Source organism: Onychomys torridus, chromosome 1 (genome assembly GCF_903995425.1).
Source record: "Onychomys torridus chromosome 1, mOncTor1.1, whole genome shotgun sequence".
In the NCBI taxonomy this organism is placed as follows: domain Eukaryota; kingdom Metazoa; phylum Chordata; class Mammalia; order Rodentia; family Cricetidae; genus Onychomys; species Onychomys torridus.
In genome coordinates this window covers 100,182,367-100,189,665 of record NC_050443.1, presented here as the reverse complement: position 1 = coordinate 100,189,665, position 7,299 = coordinate 100,182,367, and positions in this window count along the sequence as shown.

The window sequence follows — 7,299 nt, the reverse complement described above, 5'->3', positions numbered from 1 at the left end:
CCCATCCTCTCATGTGCCAAGTCAGCTAAGTTCTAGTCAATGCTATCAATGTGAGAGGAAGTGATGCAAGCAACATCCAAGCAATGCACACCTCAGCGTAAGGCATGTGCCCTTCCTTTTTGCCTTTCCTCCCTTCTCATTGGCTGGAATATAGATGAAGCTGTGTGTGATCTTGGACCATATTAGGAGGAGGAGGAGGAGGAGGAGGAAGAGGAGAAGGAGGAGAAGGAGGGGGGAGGAGGAGGACGAGGAGGAGGAGATGGAAGAAGAAGAAGAAGAAGAAGAAGAAGAAGAAGAAGAAGAAGAAGAAGAAGAAGAAGAAGAAGAAGAAGAAGAAGAATGGCAGAGCAACAATTTGGAAGGCGCCTAGCGCCTAGCAGGCTAACAGACTTCCACAGCAGAGATATTGTACCATCTTTACATGACAGAGAAGTAAACATGCATTTGGGTTGAGCCTGGTCTGATTTATTTATTTCTAATTTCATTTTTCTGAAGAGCTGGAGATGGCACAGTGGATAAGAACAATGGCTGCTCTTCCAGAGGACCCAAGTTCAATCCTAGTAACCACATGATGGTTCACAACCATCAACAACTCCAATACTAAGTGATCTGAAGCCTTCTTCTGGCCTCCATGGGCACCATGCAAACGTGTGGAGTAGAGACATACCTGCAGGCAAAACACCTACACATACCCTGCAGAAAAATAAATAAATAAATAAATAAATAAATAAATAAATAAATAAATAAATAAATAAGGATTGCCTCAATCAAGTTGGCCTATGGACATGTCGGTAAGACATTTCTAAATTGCTAATTGATTAGGATGGTCCAGCCTATTGTGGGTGGTACCACCCGTAGGCAGGTGGTCCTGGGATACATAAGGAAGCAAGCTGAGCAAGCCAGTAAGAAGACTCAAGCCGGTAAGCAATGACTATGGGTCTACTCCAGGTTCCTGCTTTGAGCTCCTGCCCTGGCTTCCCTCAATTATGGATGGTAACTTGTAAAAGGAAACAACCCCTTTCCTCCCCAAGTTCTTTCAGCAGGAATTTTATTTTAACAATGAGCAAAGTAGTTAACTCATACAGCTAGTTACCTTCCGACTGAGGGGTAGAAGTCACCAGTACCCTGCTAGCTCCCTGTGGTGTGCTGCTCAGTGGTACTTTCACACAAGCTACTACCCTCCTTTATTGTTTATTCAGTTCACCCCAAGGGGCTTTCCAGGTAGTCAGGGGCTCTGGGAGGGCAGTGCATCTGGCACAAGACTAAGATTAAGGGAACCCCCCTCCTGAAGGTGGAAAATGCCAGGAGCCCTACTTCCCATCCTAATTTGGGGAGACCTTGATAACTGTTAGTTTGATCTAAAATGTCTTTCACAGGTTCATGTTTAGAATACTCACTCCACAACTGGTGGCACTATTTTAGGGGACTGTGAAGACTTTAAGGAGTCAGACCTGGTTGACAGTGGCAGGTCCTTAGGAGTGGGCCTTTGAAGGTTCTAACATAACCCCTACTTTCAGTCTCTGTTGCGTGGTCCACCATGACCGAAGAAGTGTCTTAGTTAGGGTTTTCATCATTGTGAAGAGCCACCATGACCACAGTAACTCTTATAAAGGCAAACACTTAATTGTGGTGACTCACTGGCAGTTTAAGAGGTTCAGTTCATTCATTGTGGCAGGGAGCACGGCGGTGTGCAGACAGATGTAACGCTGCTGCCTCTTGGCTTGCAAGCAACAGGAAGTCAAGTGACTCATTGGGCAGTATCCTGAGCACAGGAAACCTTAAAACCCACCCCTGCAGTAACACACTTCCTCCAACAAGGCCATACCCACTCCAACAAAGCCACACCTCCTAATAGTGCCACTCCTTAAGCTTCTGGGGCCCAATTATAGTCAAACTCCCACAGGAAGTCACCACTCTTTCTTCCCTGCCATGATGCACTGAGACACTCTGAAACCAAGAGCCAGAACTGATCTTTTTTCCCCTAAGTTAATTCTGTCAGGTACTTGGTCACAGTGACCTGAAAAAGTAACTAATAGAATAGCCATGCTATATTACTGGCATGTTGTCTCCATGACCCAAATCACAGGGGGCAGCGAGGAGTGAAGAGTCACAGGTTCAGAACCTGCAACAGCGTCTCCTTCCAGGACAGCCTGTGGGTAGCCTACCCTTTCCTGTTCTTGTGGTGTTCAGCAGGAGGTCGAGAGGGCAGATTTTTGCATTGCAAATCTTGACCTGACTAACAACTACCATAAGTAGTTCAGAGAGACTCTAGAAGTCGTGAAAAGAGAAGGCTAAGCTTTCTAAGGAGGAATTTCCTGAAGGTGCTGGAAGTTCCTGGTGGTTTTGGTTTGAAGTAAACTTTGTGAAATACGTTGCCACCCAAGCCCCCAAAGTACTAAAAGATGAATTTGCTTTCACACATCCTCAATGAGTGTATCAAAGGGTTCTCCTTGTGGGAGATGTTATCAGTGTAACATCAGGCTGGTACTCCTGAAGAAGGCACACTATGATGGACTCTCCATTCATCCTGTATGTACTGATGAAGATGCGGCAGTCCCTAACAGGTAGCTTAAGAGAAGATATTGTGTCCTTTCCAAGTTGAGAGGCTGAGAAGCTGCTACAGAAAGAACCAGACAGACCCTGTCAGGAGATCTTAGAGCAAACGTTTACCAGCTGTTCACCAAATAGGACCAGTTGGCTTATTAATGTTGGGTTTAGGGATCTTGATGGACAGGAATGCAGTGTGAAGGTTAGAGCACTGAGTAAGAAGATAGCCTTCAATTTTCCTCGGGCTTGAGACCAAATGAAACAGAACTGTCAACTGGAGAAGTGGGGATGATCAGCTGTATTGCTGAGGTTTCATATGACATTTCATGCTCAAGGGCCTGTTCAATTTATATTGAGCCAATTGCTGTTTTAATGGGAAGTCCACACAGGATCTCATTTTATCAAACCAATTTGTAAATGCAAAGGCCTACTTTAGCATTCACATTTAATTTACTATTTATTATGTCAAAGAATCTATGCCTAATACAGAATGCTTGACAGTAATGAGTGCCGTGAATGGAAGTTTTGGAGAAAGCTACAGTTCAAGCGAAACACATTTCATGTTTAAGTTACCCTTCTATGATTATAGAGCTGGGCTGGTGACATATCTCAGTCAGTAAAGTGCTTGCCTGACAAGCATGAGGACCTGAGTTAGGTCCCAGAATCTACATTTTAAAAAGCCAGACATGGTAGCACATGCTTGTAATCTCGGCGCTGGGGAGGCAGAGAGAGGCAGATCCCTGGAGCTCACTGACCAGCAAACCTAGCCTACTTAGTGAGTTCCAGGACAGTAAGAGACTATCTCATTTAAAAAAAAAAAAAAAAAAGGCAGCTCCTATAGAATGACATTCAAAGGTGTCATACTGGCTGGTTTTTCTGTCAAGGAGACACAAGCTAGGGTCATCTGGGAAGAAGCGGTCCCAGTTGAGAAACATACCACCATCAGATTGGCCTGAGGGCAAATCAGCTGACTAATGATTGTTGTGAGAGGACCCAGCCCATTGTGGGTGTGCTTGTATAAAAAACCCAAACCGTGAAGAACAAGCCATTCAGTGGCATTTCTCCATGGTCTCTGTTTCAGTTCCTGCCTCCAGGTTCCTGCCCTGCTTGAGTTCCTGCCCTGGCTTCCCTCAGTGATGAACTGTGATCAGGACAGGACATGCAAGCCAAATAAAGCCCTTTTCTCCCCATGTTACTTCTGGTCATGAAAAGTAGGACAGTTGTTTCTGGCCTCCACAGGAATGATCACACACACACACACACACACACACACACACACACACACACAGGTGCACACATATACACACAAATATGCACATATATACATGCACAATGAAAAGATAGAGTCAGAGTGGTTAAACTTAGTGGATACTGTGATTTGAATGAAAATGACTTCCATAAACTCATAAATCTGAATGGTTGGTTCCAGGCTGGTAGACTGTTTAGGAAGGATTAAGAGGGATGACATTGTTAGAGGAGGTGTGGCCTTGCTGGAGGAGGTGTGTCACTGGGGGTGGGCTTTTGAGGTTTCAAAGGCCCACACCAAGCCCAGTCTCTTTGTCTGTCTGTTTGTCTGTCTGTCTGTCTGTCTGTCTATCTCTATCTACCTATCTATCTATCTACCTGTCTGTCTGTCTGTCTGTCTGTCTCTATCTATCTACCTGTCTGTCTGTCTCTCTGCCTATCTATCTATCTCTATCTCTATCTCCATCTTGTAGATAAGAAGCAAACTCTCAGCTCCTGCTCCAGCACTGTGCCCACATACCTGTTGCCAGATTCCCTGTCACGACTGTCATGAACTAACTAACCTCTGAAACTGTAAGCTAGCCACCAATTAAATGCTTTCTTTTATAAGTTGCCTTGGTTATGATGCTTCATCATGGCAATAGAACAGTAACCAGGACAGAAGTTGGTGCCAGGAGTGAGGTATTGCTGTGACAGGCCTGACCATGTGCTTGTTGGAGAAATATGGAAGACTTTGGGACTTTGAACTAGAAAAGTGGCTGAATGTTTTAAGTGGGGCTTTAAGGGCCATCCTACCAGGATCCTGGAAGATGATAGGGCTGAGAGCAATGTGAACTACAGAGTTCCTGCTCAAAAGATTTCAGAGGAAAGAATATTTGAAATATTAGTCTAGAGCCCATTCTTGTGATATTTTGATGAAGACTGGTTGATTTTTGCCCTGGTCCTAAAAATCTGCCAGAAACTAAATTGAATAATTGTGGACTAATGTCATTACTAGAGGAGATTTCAAGACAGCCTAGTATTGACTGTGTCTCATAGTTATTAGTGTATCATTCCTGTGCATACCTACAATAAAAAAGAACAGACAGGGCCAAAGGAAAAAGAGCTACAGGAAATATAATGTTAGAGCCAATTCCTTTTCTCAAGCAGATGAGAAGTTTAAAGAATGTTAAATAAAATAAAGGGAATGGTGCTGTCAGGGCAAAACCCCACCCAGCCAAGCTTCCAACTTGTGAAAAGCAAAGCTAATTCAGCAAAGGGCACCATCAAGACAAAGCTTGTGCAAATGCAAGTCATAGAAGGGGCCAGGTTTCAGTCTAAGCAAGCAGAAGAACTTGGTAGCTTCTTTGGGAAGGGGGCCAAAACAGCTGCCATGACAGACTTAGAAGCCCACAGCTTCTGGCAGGCAACACCTGGACCCAGGAAAAGCCATAAGCTGACCCCACCCAGGGAGGCCTGCATCTCAGGGAAAATACCCGACATTCCAAACATTCCCTATACCTGAGACAAATGTCAGCCAACCAGGGTCCTGAACCCTGAAAATCCCCTCACCCCAACCTCTGCTATGACAAAAACCCCACCCAGCCTGGACTTGGGGCTCTCTGCTCTTGCCTCAGCATCGGACAGAGTCCAAGCTCCAAGCTTGAAATTAAAGGCTCTTTGCTTTTATGTAGGAGATCTCCCTGCATGGAGCCCAAAGAGGCCATTGTGTGACTCTGTGAGGCTGAAACCTGGATTGCATTGGAGATGCACCCCTAAGATGTTGAAAATACCAGAGCTGTGGTGTACCAGCCAAGGGGAGTTGCAGAAAGGACACAGAGCACCAAGAGAGAAGCCTGTTGAGGGGAGAAGGTGAGAAGGAGTGTGAGATCAAAGAGACATCTAAAAAGCCCTTTGACATTGGGCATAGTTACAGAATTTGGAGTTTTCTCTGCTGGGTTTCTGTCTTGTTTTGGTGCCGTATTTGCTCACTATGTCCTTTGTCCATTTTTATGGTGGAAGTATGTAATTTGCCTCTTGCTTTTACAGGGTGTTACAGTTAAGAGATTGCCTTGAGTCTCAGAAGAGACTTTAAACTTTTAAACAGTTGACACTGTGAAACACAATGGGAACTTTTGAAGTTGTACTAAGTGCATTTTGCATTGTGATATGGCTACAAGCCTATGGGGCCAAGGAATATAATATGCTAGTTTGAATGAGAATGGCCCCTATAGACTGTTTGGTTCCCAGTTGATAAAAAGGTGTGGCCTTGTTAGAGAAGGTGTGTCACTGGGGGTGGGCTATGAGGTTTCAAAAGCCCACACCAGGCCCATCTCTCTCTCTCTCTCTCTTTCTCCCCCCCCACCCTTGCAGATAAGACAAGCTCTTAGCTACAGCAACAGCAAAACACCTGCAGAACACAGGGAGAAATGACTGAGAAACTCTAGGCCCATAGGCTGATGATGGATGCCCCAACATTGCAGAGGAACTTTGGGTGACTGTCTAGGCAGCCAGATGTCTCTGTCATTCTAGAATTTTGGAAGTTGCTTACAATGTATTTCCTGTTTACTTAGATATTGATATCCTTCTGGGGTCTTTGATATAGTTGAATACTAGATGGTTATAGTTATAGTTTTCCTTGGTTATGATGAAAAGTAAATTAGATATGAAACTTTAGACTCACAGATATAGGATAGATAATAAAATATTTTCTTTAACTTTGCCAAATACAAATAGACTAGATATTGTAACTGTAGTTCTTGCTTGATAACTGTTTGTTATATATAATATTACTATATTAAAGCTAAAACCTTCCTTTTTGATTAGATAGAAAAGGGGAGGAGCCAGGGGATATCTTTTTTTACACTGTGAATATATGTTGTTTTCATTGGTTAATAAATAAGCTGCTTTGGCCTATGGTGAGGCAGCTTAGAGGCAGGCAGGAAATCCAAGGAGAGAGACAGGAAAGAGAAAGGTGGAGTCTAGAGAGATGCCAGCATGCCACCCAAGGAGAAGCAAGATGCTAGCAGACCAGTAAAGCCACAGAACATGTGGCAAAATATAGATTAAAAGAAATGGGTTAATTTAAGATATGAGCTAGCTAGCAAGAGACCTGCCATAGGCCATACAGTTTGTAAATACTATTAAGCCTCTGAGTGGGGTTGGGAGAGACTGAAGAAAACTTTTGTCTACGACCTCTTCCATTATGAAGTTGATTATCTCGGCTATGTTGTCACAGTGGTAGGAAGCTGACTAGTGCAAAGCCTGTCACATTTTGTTTGTGGGTGCATTTTGGCTAATGCACGTGAAGTTACAACCTGTGTAGTAGAGGCACAAAAGTTAAGCAGTGACTTCTTAAGTCTGTATTATCACGGAAAAATTGGTATATACATTTGAATTACCAATTGGATCAAAGTATAGAAAATTATTTTAATTTAGTTATATATTATATTTATATATTCTGTTTATTATGCATTTTAAGCAATCTATTAAAATTATATATATGTATATATAATGTATTAGGCTTTC